The sequence below is a fragment of the Echinops telfairi genome, unplaced genomic scaffold (genome assembly GCF_000313985.2).
Source record: "Echinops telfairi isolate 266 unplaced genomic scaffold, ASM31398v2 ScPeMD7_3;HRSCAF=10, whole genome shotgun sequence".
In the NCBI taxonomy this organism is placed as follows: domain Eukaryota; kingdom Metazoa; phylum Chordata; class Mammalia; order Afrosoricida; family Tenrecidae; genus Echinops; species Echinops telfairi.
In genome coordinates, this window is record NW_022103899.1 from 55150304 (window position 1) to 55169724 (window position 19421).

Here is a 19421-nt window from a genome sequence, read left to right on the forward strand (position 1 = left end):
GAATCCATATCTTCACCCTGAGCTTGAATAATGAGTCAGTAGCTTTTGAAAGGTTTCCACACCTGCATCATCCATGGATGGGGAAGGGAGGCCAAGAACTTCAACCCCAAACAACATGATGTATTAGATGCTAGAAATACATACCTTCATTTTTAAACAGATGAACGTATTTGGAGAATTAAAATACAACAAGGGAGCATGTAAGTGCTTCATCCATGAGTGTTAGAATATTTGTCTATTTCCCTCTAGGGTCTCCAAGCCCATTGCCAAATCTGAACACTGCTGGAAGGAGTGTCCACCTTCTAAAGAAATGTAGAAGGAAAGGCTTCGTGTTGGGGAGTTGGTCCAGAACTGGAGACATTATCACCAGGTATAATTTGTGTGTTTTAATACAGATCTTCCTCCTGTCTCTGTGTAAAGATCTGAGGCTTTATGATAATCACAAGATACAGGCACACCTCACTGTATTCTGTAACAGAGCGAAGGTTTGTCTAACACGTTTATGGGCACCATAAACAGAATGTGTCTTGCTGTCACAGCCTGGTCATTCTCACAGCATTTCAAATTGTCCAGAATGTTATGATACATTTCACAGACCACAGTCGTGCCAGCATAACTGTAATATGCACAAGAACCCAAAACACTCGTGTAGCTTGTTGGATTGAATAAGCCCTATATGGCACTGCTCTGGAATCGAATCTGCAGTATCTGTGAGGCCTGCATGCACAGATTGAGATTTTAATTGACACCAAATAAATGGCTATTAATGAGTTGACAGCTGCCTTTACCAGAGTTTGGTACTAGCTTCCATTTCAAGAATTTCTTAAAGAACTCCAGTGAAGGGGAATGGGTTTGTTTTTTCTGGATTTCTAAATATATTTTCAACAGCTCAACCCTTTAAAACACTAGTTTGCAATTGGAACTGACAGAACTGTGGAACCTGAGCCAAGTCAGTTACTGTTCAAACAGTGAGCAAAGCCATCACACTGTTGAAACAAATCACCTCCCCAAACTCAAGGACATTTCTTCCCCCATCTCCTCATGTGTGGTCCCTCTATTTTGCTTTTTGGGTGAATGTGACTAATATTTATTGCCCTGAAACAAACAAATGAACAAAAACAAACAACCGATCTGCTCAAGCAATCTAAGACTAACCAATCTGTCCTCAATACTTTTTTAGATGCTTTTACATATAACTCCTATTTGTAAGTTTGGGATGGATTTTTTAAAAATTCGTGAGAATGAATTTCTTGTCATAAAAGAAAAGCTGTAGACAAAGAAACCTTCCTTAGGTTATGAGCAGTATAGCTGGATAGGGCATAGTTCTTTATAACGCTGCCCTTTTAGATTGGTTAGACGATTTGCTCGTGCGTTTTCATCATGGTGCTGCTTTTGTGTGATGGGTATGGCAACACTTGATACAAAAGGAAAAGTGCAACAGCGAGACCCCCACGCAATCCTCTGCAGAAAGTTAGATGGGTTCTGGGATGAAATAAGAAAATCCACTTCAGGAGATGTGTTCCATTTCCAGACTCCCACAGGAGAAGGGGAGGTTCTAAATCTAATCCTTTCTTAGTAGTGACACATAGCAAGGGAAAACAAGAGTGAAGAGACACATACACTGGAGGATGAGACCATTCAAAGAGTCATGTCTACGTCAAAGAAGGCCAAGGAGCTTTCAGGGTTACCAGCAAGAAGAGCCCTACAGCTATGCCCTGAATTTGGACCTCTAGCCTATGAGATAATAAAGGTATGCGCTTTACAACCCCCCATTTTTGGCATTTTTGCTACAGCAGCATGAGGTAATTAAGAGAGTGGCCGATTGTGGTCTTTAAACTAGGGAGATTATCTTGGTTATTTGAATGGCCTCAACTAAGTCACAATAAAAATCCCCCGGATGGTCAGAGAAGAGGAATCTAGAGCCGGGATGTAAAAGGAGAGATCAGAGAGGTGTGAAACATGGGAAGGATTCCACCTGTGATCGCTGGCTTTGAAGATGGGGAAAGGGGGTTATAAGCCAAAGGATGCCAGTGGTCTCTGGAAGCTGAAAATGAGACCGAGACAACTAACAGGGAAACACAGACTTCAATCCTGAAATTCCATAGAATGGAATTCTGGAACAACCTGATTGTGTTAGGCCGGGTTGACTAGAGAAACAAATCTGGAGACACTCATATATGTGTAAGAGAGAGCTTCATATCAAAGAGCAATTGTATATTGAGAAAACATCCCAGCCCAGTCCAGATCAAGTATGTAGTCTGATATTAGCCCATCAGTCTGATACTAGTCCATAAATCCCTCTTAGGACTCACATAGTCACATGCAATGATGCAAAATGCTGGAAGATTACAGGCCAGTGGGTGCAAAGTCTTGTGGATCCAATGGTAGTGGAAGCATCTCAGCACTGGTGTGGGTCTCCACGTGGCTCCCCCAGTTCACCGAGTGTGGTTCTTCAACAGGAAGGTGAAGCAGAGAGAGAGGGAGGCCAGTCTCCAGAGAGCCATTTATCTCAATTGCCCTCCATTCAAGCTGTGACCTGACTGACAGGCTAAACTCCACCCCTTTTATCTTAATACCCTCAAGTTGATTGAGCTTGCAACCAGATTCATCTCCAGAGCCAAGCAGAAAGAGATACAGGCCTGCCAGAACCTTGAATTTGGCCTTGTGAAATCCAGAGAAGACCAACTGAGCCAACTTAGAGAACTGTGAGAGAATAAAGGAGTTTTGTGTTTTCAACCACCCAATCAATGAAAATGTATAATGGCAGAGATAGAAAAGTCACCTGGGAAACAATGTGAACGATCTCATGGGAAAAGGAAAGGAGAGATGGCTAAATAAATTTGATCTGATCATAGGCCCTTAGGTGACGAAGAGGAATAATCCTAAATTTGACTTAACCGATAACTAGTCGCCATCCAGTCCATTTCGACTCGTGGTCTCTCCGTGTGTGCCAGAGCCAACTGTGATCCAGGAGCTTTCCAAGACCCGGACCTTTCAGAAGCAGATCCCTGGTCCAGTCTTCTAAGGTGCCTCTGGGTGTGTCCCAGCCACCAACTGTTCAGCACCTGGTTGAGTACCATTGGCACCACCTGGGGACCCCGAGTTTGGTTTATTGGTAGTAATTCTGATTTGTTCATACAAAGAGGTAAGATAAAAGCACTGCTTGAGACTCTGACAAGGGTTAAGGAAGCAAAATGAGATCTTTCTCCACCACCTACTAGACAGCAGCATGCCCGACAAGAACAAGAGCACAGGAAGGGAATCGGCTGAGAGGTTCCAGGTTTCTAGCACAGCCATCTCATGTTCGGCTTTCTGCAGTGAGTAGAAAAAGAGGGGTCACAGGAAGTCCGTTTTCTGCTCCTGCCTATCTTCTCTGTGGCCTTTCATCACCACAGCAAATGAAGAGACACAAGTTCTCCTTTGTGCCCTTTTGTAAAGCTGAACCTTTATATTTTTCATTACAAACCAGAGGAATAAGGTGGATTTGATCGGGGAAAGAAAGGTAAACGTGATCAGAAGTATACAAGTAAACAAAAGCAGAAGTAGAAGCAGTGGTGTAACGTTCTTCACCTGAATTGGGAATTGAGAAAAAGTGGGGGGAAAGGGGGGAAAAAAGCCACTACAATGCTACATGACTGTAGTTTAAAAAAAAGTGCTTTTAAGTGCAACTAAATATGGAATGAAGCAAAACTAGGAAGACAACGTCTGTAGCTCTTTCTTCTGTCACACACAATTATAAGGATTTTAATTTGTCTTCTGTCACACATAATTATAAGGGTTTTAATTTGTTGATGGTATTAATTTATGTATAGAAAAGAAAAGAAATTTATCCTCTCCTAGATTAAAAGCCCATACCGTATCTGTCTGTCATGCTCTGGTTACTCACACGTTGCTGTGATGCTGGAAGTGATGTCAACACGATTCTAAATACCCGCAGGGTCACCTGTGGTGGACAGGCTTCAGTTAGGAAGAGAGTCCTTGCTCTCAACTTCTGAAAAGGAGCTAATAAAAACAGTCTGGATCACAACAGAATACCTCCTGATGCCCTTGTTGGGCATGACAAGTCATCAGGATGGGTCCATTGCTGACAAAGACCTCATATTTTGTGATGTATAAGGATCCCTGGGGTGTAGTGGTTATTTATTCAGCTGTTAACCATAAGGTAGGCAGTTCGAATCACCGGGAGCTCTGTAGAAGGAAAAGGAGATTTTTCTACTCCCATATAGAATTAGTCTTGGAAATCCACAGGGGAAGTTCTACCCTGTCCAATAGGATTGCTGTGTGTTGGATTTGACTCATGGCTGTGAGTTTCATTTTGAAAGGAACAACAAGGTCAAGGGAGACATTCAGCAAGCTGGATTGACAGGATAGTCTTAGCAAACTTGCACATATTGATGATGCAAGACCAGGCAACATATTATTCTGTTGTCCAAAAGGTTACCAGGAGTCTGAGTTGACTTGAGACAGTAATCATCATCATAAGATTAAAAATAAATAGACAATAAGATGGGCAGTAAGCAAGCAACCTTTCGTTCTACACTTGTTCAATGTTAAGAGAGTCCGAATACCCAGAGCACATAAACATGAGCAACGAATCTGAGTTTCAAAACACCTCTGTCGCCAGGGTTCCGAAATTGTCACCAAGCTTCCTGTGCCCCTCTCACTGTCAGGGAGTCTCTTCCCATGGCGTCACTGCCATCGTGACCCTCTAGGACAGAGTAGAACTGACCTTGCGAGTGTCTCAGATGATAACTCTTTACAGAAGTAGGAAGTCTTATATTTCTCCCCTGGAGAAACTGGTAGCTTCAAATTATAGACCTTGCTGTTAGCAGCCAAATACACAGTCACCCCAAAAGTAAACCCGCCTCCGTTGAGCCAATGCAACTCACAGCAACCCAATAGGACAGAACAGAACTTTCCCTTTGGGTTTCTGAGCCTGTAAATCTTTACAGAAACAGACAACCTTACCTTTCTTCCTTGGGGCATCCAGTGGGTTCAAACTGCCAGCCTTGAAATTAGCAGTCCAATGTTTATCCCAGAATGCCACGAGGGTTCCGTCTATGCCTATTCTATCTTGCTAAATAAATATGTAGGGTGGTGGAGAGGTAGGTAAAGGGAGAAAGAAATGGTGGCCTGGCCATTATCTCAACACTCCACAAAAGATAAATGGCTCATTAAAACAAAAGCCAAGTATGACACAAGTTGAGCTCCACAAAGTTCAGTGTTGGCTTTCATTAGCAGAGAATAACAAAATTTCTCTTTCCCTGAAATAGCTTTTCACTTTTCTTTCAATATTTGCTATTGTCCTTCAAGCACTTGTTCTCAGCTCAGTCTCCAGGTTATTGTGGAAGGTTTTGGGAATGTAAGATGCCCTTGGGCATGAATTCAGCCAGTCCCAATGTCCCAATATGGGTACTTATTCATTACAATCTTATCAGCAGAGAGCAGGAGAGTCTCTAACTAACTGGAAATAGTCTTTCTCTTTTTCAGCAAAGGGGAGATCTGAGGAGATGAGTCAGTTTCAGGGAGGAAAATCTATGGGCAAGGTCTTAGAGTTATGGGATTGAAAAGATTTTAATTATTTCTGTCAATAACAAAAAAGTAAAAGTGAGTTGTTTTTTTTATAAAAAGTACTAAATTGTTCCAAGGTCAAGCAAGGTTCATGTTTGAGTATAGTTTGATGAGCATAATTGGGTTTTTAAATAAAGGCTAAGATAATGGAATTTAGAGTCAGAAAAACCAGGTTATAATTCAACCTTTACTGCTTGGTAAAGGTTTGACTTTGGGAAAGTTACTTAATTGTCTCAAACCTTGTTTGTCATCTATGGGACAGACATAATGACATCCAAATCATTAAACTTACACATATTAGATCTTACATATGTAGAGAATTTAGCAAAATGTCCTGTTAGACCAGGCTGCCTTCTGCCTTGAGACAAGACAGTATGTGGCTACCATTACTTAATGTCCTGATTGTCAGGATCAGCCAGAAGTCTATACGAACCATCCCAAACTACTTCACATGACAATGAGGTGCGCAAGGAGTGGATTATGAGACCAATCATTATGCTGGAATAAGGACTGATCAGATGCAAGAATAAGAGCCAACGAGAAAGCACTACAGGGACTGGGGTGAGTCAATGGGGCTCCCACCACCGACCCTTATAAAATTCAATGTTGCACCCCCTCGACAGGGTCTTCCTCAAGTCGGGAGGCAACCATGGTTGTGATTCCAGCTACTTTGCTTATTAAATATTTGCTCCCCTTACTGTCTTGTATTGCTGTCTTGAATATGTTGAAAAGCCTGGATGCATCTGCTTTTGGCACAAAACACAGATCAAGGTACCAATAGACATATCCTGATAGAATCAGAGAAAAACATGGAACAGAACTTCATATTTTCCAGTAAGGCTGATTCATTGGGACTTTTGAAATGAGGAATCCTGAGACTACTGGTCTGGGTTACTTTTTAAAACAAAATCGCAGATTCTCTCAAAGCCAAAAACGTCAACCACCCTGAGAACTCCAAACTGCTATTATGAGACATTAACGATATGAGATCAAGTGGTCACGCTACTGGTTTGGGGACAATGAGACTACGTTAGTTCGTGGAAGAGCTGGACTGGAAAGAATGAGATAGAACAGTGAAAGGATATGAGGAGGCAGCTGACGGTGCTCAACAATTTGTGTGAAAATGGTTGCAAGGAGCCTTTTTCCCACTGTGCCCACATTCACTGAAAATACAATAGAATCCTCTTGAAAGATCACCCTTCACATCTAAAACCAAACTTACCCCAAGGCTCAATGTTGAGCCAGGCAATCAACAGGTCTATTAGGTGGAGCAGGATTATTTGAGCCTATTATTGCAGCCAGGGTATCAACCCATCTTGTTAAGGTCTTCCTCTCCTCTTTCTGCAGACCTTTGACTTTGTCAGGATGTCCCTCTTGGGAACATGCCCAAAGTCCACACAATAAAACCTTTTAATTATCAGTTCTAAAGTGTATTCTGGTAAAAGATTTATTTATTCATTCTTTTGACTGGTCATAGTATATTCAATATTCTTTGTCAACATCATAATTCAAAGACATCGGGTCATCTATGGTCTTCCCTATTCAAAGTCCAGCTTTCACATGTATATAAGGAAGCTGAAAACATCACGGCTTCTATTAAGTGCTCCTTAGTCTTCAGGGTTGAGAACATATTCTAAAATCAATCCAACAACAACATATGCATTCAACAACATTAGCACTGTCAGCAGAATATGAGGGGGTAACACCCCCCCCAAAAAAAAAAAAACACTCAAGGGAGAGTGCATTTGGAGTTCATTCTACCTGATCAGACTGCTAGTCAAGTTTTCTATTTAGAGGGTCTGAAAAGATTGTGCAACAGCGTGTAACACAACAGGCCTGATTTGTGGCAGCCAGGAGACTGGTTTTGCCACCATGACAATGCACTTACTCATGCAGCCATCTCAATGTGCCAGTTTTTGGCAAAAAACAGCATGCCTCACTTGCCCCACACACCTTACTCACCTGACCTCATGCCATGTGACTTCTTTTTGTTTCCTCGGATAAAGAGGGACATGAAAGGGCAGCTATTTGATGACACAGACAAGGTGGGGGGAAAAGGAGGGGAGGCAGTGCTGTCAGCTATCCAAACAGAAGAGTTTGAAAACTGTTTCCAAGAATGGAATTGCGTATTTGACAAATGTGTTAAGTGTAATGGACAGTACTCTGAAGGTGATAATGTTGTTGTGTTTTAAAATTTAAATGCAGCTGTTTTTTTAATTCCAGTTTGGTGGGGGTACCCTCTCATATGTCTATAAGTGTTGGGCTGGTATGTCTGGCCTGCTTTTCAAGCTCATTTTCTATTTACTAAAACCATAGAACTAATGTGGCCTTCTTTAAATCTTATTTTTCATCCCCCAAAAATCTCATCCAGATATGTTTATAATAACTAATTAAATGGGAAACTTAGAGTTCAGAGTGTTCATTTAGAAGACCAAACTTAAAACTGCCATATACCAGTATATTTCCCTTGCTCTATGTAAATAAAATGCTTACTGGTTTTCTATCTTCTTTCTGACCTATACTTCTTTTGGAGAAAGAAGAAGCTTTCTAATCCCATAGAGACCTACAGTGGCAGTACTACTTTGCCCCGATGGTCACGGTCACTATCACTCTAGATTTTGGGGGAGGAGGCATATGCTTCTTTAATAAAATCTTAGAACACTTGATCTTTTGTGACTTAAGCAAAATTTAAAATACATCCATTTAATGGGAAGACTATAATCCGAGAAGTAGTAGCTTGGTGGCCTTGATTCTCAGGTATTGAAGAAAAGGGATAGTAAAATAATATCTGTTAACTGTGGCTGGGGGTGGCACAGCTGCTTGTATAGGACTTATTGGCTGGGTACTCTAGAGAAGTAATACCAGTGATGCTTACATATGTATGTATATAGAAAGAGATGGGTCAGATGGCAAACTGGAGGCTTCTCCTGACTTGTGTAGCTACAGGTGCTGATGAGCCAGGAAACAGGAAGATCACAGACCTAATGGATTCAGAGTCAAAGGAATCCAACGTCAGCATCCACTGATGCCTTCTAGGATTGACAAGCAGTATAATAGGAGGTCAGCAAACCAGACGCAGGATCTAAATCTAGCAGAAGTGAAGATCTTTTGCAGAGTCTCCTTAAAAGAGGAGCAGGCCACATCGCTGAGGAGTCTTTTGGCATACAGGCTGTAACTTAATCAAGAAGGCTGCATTCCAAAGCAGCTGTTGGCCACTCCAGTTTCTCTGATAAGCTGGCTTATATGAAAAAGATTGTGGCATCTGGATTGGAGGAAGGCTTATTAACAACTTGCAGTATGCAAATGAAAGTGAGGAAGAGTTGAAGCACTTGCTGATGAAGATCAAAGATCTTCAGTAGGGATTAAAATTCGATGTAAAGAAGACCAAAATCCTCACAACTGGACCAATAGGTAACATCATGGTAAATGGAGAACGATTGAAGTTGCCTGTGATTATGTCTTGCTTGGCTCCACAATCAATGTTCATGGAAGCAACAGTTGCATTACGGTAAATGTGTCCCACAAAACTTCTTGAAAGTGTTGAAAAGCAAGAATGTTACTTTGGGGGGACCTGACTTAAGCAATGGTCTGTTCAATTGTTTCACATGCATGTGAAAGTTACTCACTGCCATGGAGCTGATGCCAACTCAGAGCAACCCTATAGGACAGGGGAGAACTACTCCTGTGGGCTTCCAAGGTTGTAAGTCTTTATAGAAGTACAAAGCCCTGTCTTTCACCCACAGAGCAGCGGTGTTTTCCAACTGCTGCCCTTTCAGATCAGAGCCCCACTCAGAACCACCGAGGCTCTGGGTGAAAGCTGAACACCGAACAGGAAAGAGGACTGAAGAAGAATTGGTGCATTTGAATTTTGATGCTGGCGAAGAATACTGAAATTACCACAGAGTGCCCAAAGGACAAATCAATCTGTCTTGGAAGAAGTACAGACACAGTGCTCCTTGGAGGCAAGGATGGTGAGACTTTGTTTCACATACTTTGGGCATGTTTTCAGGCGAGGCCAGACCCTGGGAAAGAACTTCATATTTGGTAAAGTTAAGGGACAGTGACACAGAGGACGGCCCTCAGACACACTGAGAGAGTGGCTGCAACAAGGAGCTCAAGCGCAGGAACAATGGCAAGGGTGGTGCAGGAGCAGGCAGCGCTTCCACAGGGTCACTGTGGATCAGAACGGACTCCATAGCACCTAGCAACAACAACTGTTGTTGCGGGCTGCTCACAGAGTTGATGATATTATGTTAGATCCCATCGTGGAATGGATTACATGGTCTTAGATCATACCAAGAGAGCTTACTGCCAGACTAAGGAGAACCCAGGCTAAGCCACATTGACACAACACCTGTCACAGCTCATATTAAGGAAGGGCTGAGTTGTCTTCTGCCGAGGATTTATAGTCAATTCCATGAAAGTCCCTCCTGTGCAATGCATGTGATAAAGTCCTTTATTCTGAATGTATCTATTTGCCAAACGTATGCCTGTTGTTCTGGTTCTTAGTTGCTTGTTAGTTGTGGTGGAGTCTGATTCGACTCACAAGGACCCCAAGTACAACAGAATGAAGCAGCAACCATTGTTTTTATGTTTGAGCCTTTTTTTTTTTTTGGCAACTACTGTGTAATTTTATCTTGTCATGTTTTTATTCTTTTATCCCACCTCTCTATTTTGTTAAGTATGATTTCCTTTCCCAGAGACTGGCCTCTCCTGATAACATGTCCAAAGTATGTGAGACGAAGTTTTGCCATCCTTACTTCTAAGAAGCACTTTGGCTATGGTTTTCCAAGGCAGATTTGTTTGTTTGTTGGCAGCCTATAGTACTCTCAATAGGAGACCTGGTAGCTTACTGGTTATGTGTTGGGCTGGTAACTACAAGGTCAACAGTTCGAAATCACCAGTTTCTCAGTTTCTCCTCAGAAAAAGACAGTGCTTTCTACTTCCATTAAGAATTACAATCTCAGCAACCCACAGAGCAGTTCTACCCTGTCCTCTAGGGTCACTAGGAAGAGCCCTGGTGTGTATTGGTTAAGCGTTGGGCTGTGAGCTGCATGATCAGCAGTTTGAAACCACCAGCAGCATTACAAGAGAAAGACTGAGCTCTCTCCTTTCATACACAGTCAGTCTCAGAAACCCACAGGGGGTCACTGTGAGTGAGCATTGACTTACTGGTAGTGAGTCAGTTTATGGCACATTCTATATTCCTTGCCAGCATCAAAATTCAAATGCATCTATTCTTCTGTGGTCTTCCATATTCAATGTCCCACTTTCACATGCCTATGAGGCAATACAAGATATCATGACTTGAGTGAGGTACTATTTAGTCCTCAAAGTAGCAAGCATCCTTGCTTTCCAACCGTCTAAAGAGATCTTGTGCAGCAGATTTGCCCAATGCAATGCATCTTTCCATAAGCTTTGGTTGTGGATCCAAGAAAGATAACGTCTTGACAACTTTAATCATTCTTTTCACATTTATCATGACGCTACCTGTTGGTTCCGTTGTGATGATTTGGGTCCTCTGTACATTAAGTTGTAATCCATACAGACAGCTGCAATCCCTGATCTTTAGCAGCAAGTGCTTCAGATCTTCCTTACTTTCAGAAAGCAAGGTTGGGTCATCTGCATACTGCAGGTGTTAATAAGCCTTCCTCCAATGCTGATGCTACATTTTTCTTCATATTATCCAGCTTCTCTGATGATGTGCTCATCATACAGATTGAATAAGAATGGTGAGAGGATAAAATCCAGACTCACACATTTCCTGATTTTAAACCATGCAGTGTTCTCTTGTTTTGCTTGCCTATTGATCCATGTACAGGCTGTACATAAGCACAATGAAATGTTCTGGAATTTCCACGCTTCTCAAGTCTATCCACAGTTTGTTGATCCACATAGTCAAATGCCTTAGCATAGTCAATAAAACCCAAGTAAACATTTTTATGGTTTACTCTGCTTTCAGCCAAGATTCATCCGACATCAGCAATGATATGCCTGATTCCGTGTCCTCTTTTGAATCCAGCCTAAATCTCTGACATCTCCTTGTCAATGCCTTGCTTTAACTGTTGTTGAATGATCTTCAACACAATTTTACTTGCATGTGATATTATAGATATTGTTCTGTAACTTTAGCATCCTTTGAGTCATCTTTCTTTGGAATGGGTTCTTGAGATATTCAAAATCCAAGTGGGATAGGTTCGAGGTCATATTTTGGCTCTCATGGATTTGTTTTAATTTTATATCATTTCAACCTAATTAGCATATCAGTAATTTATGGTCTTTTCCACAGTTAAGCCCTGGTCTCCTTTTAGCTGCTGGTACTGAGCTTCTCCAACATCTCTTCCCACAGATGGATTCAATTTTATTTCTATGTATTCCTCCTAGGGAAATCCACTTGTACCGTTGCATTTGTGTTGTTTTAAAAAGTTGTTTTCTATGAAGAAGTCGTTGATCTTGCAACATTCTACCATGTGATCTCCAACTTCATTTATAGTACCAAGGCCATATTTCCCAGCTACTGCTCATTCCCCCTCGTTGCCAATTTTTGCACACCAATCATCAATAGTTGTCAATGCAACTTGATTGCATGATGTATCAATTTCGGATTGAGGACACTGCTAGACGTCTTCAATTTCTTTATCACTAGTTTTTGCAGTTGGTGCATAAATTAGAAAATATTCATATTGACTGGATTTTTGGGGGGTAGGAATAGATATCTTACTATCACAGATAGCATTGCACTTGAAGATACATCTTGAAATGCCCTTTTGGTGATGAATGCATTGCCATTCCTCCAGAATCCAGACAGAGTAAACTATATGATTTTCTGGTTCAAAATGCCAATACGAGTCCATCTCAGCTCACTGACATCTAGGTTATCGATCATTATGTGTTCCATTTCACTCTTGTCAGCTTCCAATATTTTTAGATTCCTAGTTTATACATTTCAAGTTCCGTTTTTAATAGATGTTTGCGCAGTTTCTTCTCATTTTGAGTCATATCCCATCAACAACGTAAGGTCCCAAGGCTCTATGCCATCTGACTCTGCTTTGAAAGCAGCACTTCCTCGGTCACTTTTGGAGTGCCTTCTGACTGGAGGGGCCATCTGCAGGCACGTTCTCTGCCAGTGTTCTGTTACTATGCATATCGGGGTTTTTTTCTTCCGTATCTGACAACATTTTGATGCTATCTCTAAGGTTTTCAGTGGCGAATTCCTCTTAACTGCCTATTCCTTCTTTATAGCCGGATCTTTGAAAGCTCTACTGAAAATTCTTTGGATGTTCTCTTTGGATGACTCTGCAGGTATTTTAAAACACTAGTGACATGGCTTCTAGTATCAGCACAATACACAAGACATCACAGTACAACAGATTGAGAGACAATATTGGTACCTATAACCCAATCTATTTACCTGCTGACAAGAGAATCTTTCATTTGCTGATTGAAACAAAACTTCTGTCCTGGGGAAATGGCTCATAATTTACCAATAGTAATAGAGTGATGAGGTGAGCATATTTGGTAGCAGAGAGAAGTATGGAGCTCAACTTACTTCTGTCCGGAGGGACAAAGTACTGAGGGCTGAGCTCCCGCACAATAAAAGCTCTTACTGGAATGCAGGGAGAGAGAGTAGACAAATGTCCTGTCCTTTTTATGGATAGATGTGCTCCCTATACCTCAATTCAATAGATATCATTCTCCTTTATCTACTGGAGAATCAGGACCACCAGTAGTGGCAATAACTGCTTCTCATAAAATGTCTGTCCCACTTAGACAAAGCGTATTTTTAACACAGCCTAATTCTCAAGAGATTGAGTGCTCAGAAATGTCATTAAGGGGCTATCTAGGAAAATAAATTGTTTTGATGCTCAAGTAATATGAGGACGTACCCCTCAATAAACAGAATTTTTTTTCAAAGCTTTATTTAATTTTTTTACAAAACAACCTTATTCCCTTCAAAGTACACTCCATTACACTTAATATATTTGTCAAATTTGTGATTGCATTCTAGAAAACAGCTTTCAAACTCATCTGTTAAGATGGCTGACAGAACCTCTGTGTTTTTTCCTTCATCTCTTCTACCTTGTCAAATCGCTGTACTTGTGTGTCCCTCTTTATTCGAGGAAACAAAAAGAAGCCTCACAGAGCAAGCACAGGTGAGTAAGGTGTGTGGGACAATGCTGTTTTGTGCCAAAAGCTGGCACACTGAGATGGCTGGGTGAGCAGGTGCATTGTCATGGTGGCAAAAAACAGTGTCCCATCTGCCACAAATCAAGCCTTTTGTGTCACACACGGTTATGCAATCTTTATAGAGCCTCTCATGAGAAATCTTGATTAACAGTCTGACCTGGTGGAAGGAACTCCAAATGCACTATCCCTCTCACATTAAAGAAAAAATGAGCATCATCTTGATCTTTGATTCCATGTGAGGAGTTATTATTTGGATGAGGTGATGTTGGTGTCTTCTACTGGCTTGATTGATGCTTCTTTTGGGGGTTGGAAGAATAACACCATGTCTCATCACCAGTAATGACCTTGGGGGAAAAGTCTGGGTCCCTTTAGAGCTGTTCTTTCAAAGCACAGCATGTTTCCACTTGATGCTCTTTTTCCTGGTCAGTCAGAACCCAAGGCACAAATTTCACAGCTACCCTTCTTGTTCCCAAATCTTCTGTTAAAGTTCGATAAACCCAGCTCTAAGATAGCCCAGATAAGCCCCCTGTCCCTTTAATGGTCTGTCATCAGTCTTCAAGCACAAGTGCACAAATTTTGGTGACATTTTCGTCCATTCAGGAAGTTGACAGACATCTAAAACGAGGTTTGTCATCTATGGACATTTCACCTTTTTTGAAATGAGAAAACCACTTGTACACTTGAGTTTTTCCTACAGCACTGTCTTTGTTTTGTTGTTGTTTTTTTTAAATCGTTTTATTAGGGGCTCATACAACTCTTATCACAATCCATACACACATCAATTGTGTAAAGCGCATTTGTACATTCATTGCCCTCATCATTCTCAAAACATTTCCTCTCCACTTAAACCCCCGGCATTAGGTCCTCATTTTTCCCCTCCCTCCTTGTTATTTTGTCCTGTACTACTCTTGCCCTGTCTTTGTAATCTCAGTTCAACATCACAACTGTTTCTGTGGCATTTTTTTCCAAGCAGGAAACAAAAATCACAGCCACACGCTGTTTTCTTAAATCAGCATCACAAAAAATCAAGGTTTGAGTGAAACTGGTTTTACCGTAAACATTCACTGTGACCAGAGAGAACCTTCCCAGGAGGTGTCACTAGGTGCACTAGCTCAGAGGGGGTTGCTCAATGCTTGCCTAGTGGGAAAATGCGTACTATGATAGCTCTGCCCAGTCGAGCTTTTTTCTGTTTTTTTTTTTTAGGGTACCCCTCACTTTTTACTGAACTCTTTTCCTAAATCTAACTGGTCTCTTCCATTGAAATAGATGTTGAGTGAGTGAGATACCCTACAACTTTCTCAGCAAGTTCTCCCTTGCTCACTCATGCTCTTATCTGTGGTTTTGGTATTATTTTCTCACTTACTTTTTTAAAAAATCCATTATTTCTTGGAAGTTTAACCCACAATGATCAGATTAGTATAGTGTGAGGCACTATTACTAAAAAATCAGGATACAAATTTTCACAACAAAAGAAATAGATTTTGATGGCTACAGGAGTAGGGGGTAGGGGATGAAGAGGGAGAGGGGAGTAATTTGCTAGAGAGTAGACATAGGTTAACTTGATGAAAGGGAAGTTTATATCACACAAGGGGGAGGTGGACCAAAATTCAAAGCAACAACCATGAAAACCAGGCTGGGAGACAGGGTAAGCTATTGAGAAGTTTGATAAGTTGTTTAAATTGTTGAGTACAAAATGAGCTGATATATAAATCCCCACCTAATTCACAATAAAAAAATTTTAAGTTGAAGTAGTACAATTTTGTCTAAAGACAGCATGAGACTATGCACTATTACTTTTCTTATTATTCACACTACCAAGAACCTTACTAAAAATAACAGGGTTTCCAATTATTCTTTCTCCTAATTATTTACATATCGTTAATGATATGCTCAGACATAAGAATCATTGTGAGGATGGCACAGGATTGGGCAGTGTTTCATGCTGTTGTACACAGGGTCACTCTGCATTGGGACAGATGTGACGGCACTAAACAACAACAATTACAACCATGATATGCAAAAATAAGGATTTACAACACTGCCAGATGGAGCCCTTAAGTCACAATAAAAACACCATTCAAAACCACCAGCTACTTCATGGAAGAAAGACAAGGCTGTCTCCTTCCATACAGATTTACAGCTTCAGAAACCCCATACCGGGCCACCATCAATCGGAATTGGCACATTGATAAAGACTTTAATAGTTTCTTTTTCTTTTTTTTACGTGGGAACACTGGGTACCTTTATCAGTGAGAGATCATCCAGAGAGGCAGAACCCGGGGGAGACAGTGTAGGAGACAGGTATTGAACGCTTTGTAACCAAGTGGTTGGTGGGATAATGGAGGATGCCTGGCAAGGCAAAACCTCCAGGCCATAGGGAAGGGTAGGTTGCATGCATGTGACCAGCAGCCTAGCGATTCCTACAAAGTCATTCTTGGCCCAAAGCTTCCCTATCTGTTGAAGGATATAGTGTGAACATATTCATTCCAACGCAGTTTGTAATAGCGAAATAAAAATCTCTCTCTTAGAGATCTCTCTCTGAGCAATAAATACTAAATAAGGGTTTATTCAGACAATGCAATTCTGTATTACAATAAAATGGTTCAATAAAAAAGAAGGAAATGAAAAATAAATTCTACAATACAGCTGGAAGTGGAGATAGAAGGACCTGTATGATTCAAACCTGAATAAATCTCAAGCAATGTTATGTTGAGCATCAAAGGGGCTTTCCAAAGGTTAGGTAGAGTGTGGTGCTGTGTATTCAAATGTTAAAAGGGCACCTGATGAGAGAGTAAGTCATTTCAGGATATGTTGAAAAAGTGTGATTATATGCTAACATCGTGACTTATGAAATAGTTTCTTTTCTATCTTCAGCTTTTCTGTGTATATTAGTTTCCTGTGACTGGCATAACAAAGACCACAGACCAAGTGTCTTAAAACACCAAAATGAATGATCTCACAGCTCAGGAGATCAGGAGGCCAGGATCGTGGGGTTGGCAAGGCTGAGTAATGCTGGAGGCTTCGTGAGAAAAGCCATCCCAGACCTCTTTCTGATAGTCTTTGGGCTGTAGATGCATTGCTCCAATCTCTGCTGCTATTTCCTATGCCTTCTTTTCTGGGTCCATGAGGTCACTGCCCTGGGATCTAGGTTCTCCTTCATCTGACATGAACCCACCCTGATCTGTATTTTCGTTACATGTGTAGTGACCCTATTTCTCAAAGATGCCTAGATGTTAAGGTTGTGGCTCTACATGAATTTTGAGAGAATATATTATTCAATCAGTTATGCTGTACTTTACTCCTCCCCCACCTCCTTTCCTTTAACCAACCCTTAGAACCCCTGGTGGCACTGCCTGGTACCTTTTGGACTGTTTATCTCAAAGTCTGTGCTTCAAACCCACCAGCTGCTCCACTGAAGAAAATTGAGACTATCTACTCCCGTAAAGATTCACAAAGCCTCAGGCACCCTAGATAGACAATGGGCTTGTGTTGTTGTTTATCATCAACACTAATGACTATTTTCACTATTATTTCTATTTCTCCTGTTATACTTTGTCATACTATCACTGCTCTTTGTATATGTCCATAAACTTTCACCATCAATACTTACCTTATGTTCAAGTTGCAGATACCTTTCAGGGAAATCCTATAAAGCATTTTGGTTTTTTCCAGTTGAGGAATAAGCAAATTGGAGAGACTAAGTGACAGGCCCAGTTAATGACAAAGCCAGAAAGAAACTCTAGTTTGTTTGTTTTTTACCTACGATGTCCTCCCCGCCTCTACCCTCCCCTCCTTTTTCCCTTCCTTTCAGTGTGGTAAAAACATATATAATAATACGTATGCCAACGTAACTTCCACATGTAGAATCCAATGACATTAATTACATTCAAGTTGAAGCACTGGCTTCTAAAGATACATTGCTGCCTAAACAGGCACGGAAACGGATGCAGAACCCTTGAGAAACTGTCCCAAAACCTACAAGGAAAACTCACAGTGACTGAGTCGACTGTTACTTAGAACAGCCCTATAAGACAGACCTGAACTGCTGACCAGGATTTCACAGACCATAAATCTTTACAGGAGCAGGCACCTCATCTTTCTCCCTTGGAGGGAATTGTGGGTTTGAACTATTGACCATGCAGTTCGTTGTCCGATGTGTAAGTCTAGCTCCAGAGACCACACCCCAACTGCTCCATCAATCTACCTCATTAAAAAAAAAAAAGATTTTGTTCCACAACCTCCTAGAAAATAGAATAAGTGCAGAGTTTTCTGAAGACACTTCTGCTATTTCCATGTGACCTTCATGAAAATCACTCTCTGAGGGATTCTTAATGCTCATTCATTTAGTTTAGCTTATTTCTCAGCATGCCAGGGAATATTTATCAGTAAAAGAAAATAACCCCAAACTCAACTATCTCAATAGTGGTTTAAAACTTGCTTTCAACACTTGTTTCGATCATTTTCTTACTGTTGTATTAGTTTTCTTTATTCTAAAGAGCGCAGTGGAGCCTGGGTAGAGTAGTGAACTATGAGTCGGGCTGCTAACCACAAGGTCAACAGTTCAAAATCCCCAAGGGAGAAAGATGAGGTTTTCTGCTCCTCTGAAGAGTCACAGTGGGAAAGCCACGGGTGTCATTCTACTTGGCCTTCAGCAGTCATATGTGTATAAGAAAGAGGTTTATATACAAGAGCAGTTGGATATTGAGAAAACGTCGCTGCCCAGTCCAGATCAAGGCCCTAAGTCTGATATTAGCCCAAATGTCCAATACCAATCTGTAAAGTCCTCTTCAGACTCACAAAACACATGCAAAGATGCTGAATGCAGGATGATCACAGGCCAGTGGGTGGGAAGTCTCATAGATCCAGTGGTGTTCTAAGCATCTCAGCTGGCAGGGGTCTCCATGTGGCTTCTCCAGATCCTAGGGTCTGGCTGCATCAGGGTAGGTCCAAGTGGCTTCTCCTCAGGGATGTCTCTCACAGGGGGTGAGAGAGAAGTCTTCTGTCTCCAAGGAGGAAAAATCAGATTTCCCAGGATTCTCGGGAGAAAGCCATGCCCACACAGAGGCCTCATTGGCTATGATCTGATTGACAGACTAGACTCCACCCTGCACTCCGAATCCTCTCAAATTGATACCAGATTATGTATCTACCACACCCTCTTGAAGTTGTGCTATATGTTTCTCTATTTTTCTGTATATGAAACCCAGGATTGATGAACCAATAGGGACAGCAAGTAGAATATGGGTTTCGGGTGGGAGTGGCTACAGTGGTGGGGGGAGCTGTAAAAGGGAGACTATGTCAGGGAGTTCAGGAAGGAAAAGAATGTTTGGAAACCTTTTTGTGGTAGCAATTGTACAATACTGCTTGAGGTGAAATGATATATGCATTAACTCCCAGTTAATAATCAGTTTTAAATTGTTTCTAAAACAAATTAAAATAAAGAGAGCAGTCTTCATTTCCGAGTTGGTTTGAAAGAGAAAGAACAATACATAACCAAACATATTGATAATCGTCATCCTTATTTAAACACAAACACACACAAACGTCAGGTTAGACAGCTAGAAAGTGGCACCAGGAGAGGAGGAAGGAAAAGCAGACGCAACAACAGAGGCAAAGATGCCAGAGCAGCGAGAATCTGATCGGCACACTTGTCTTTTGTTAGG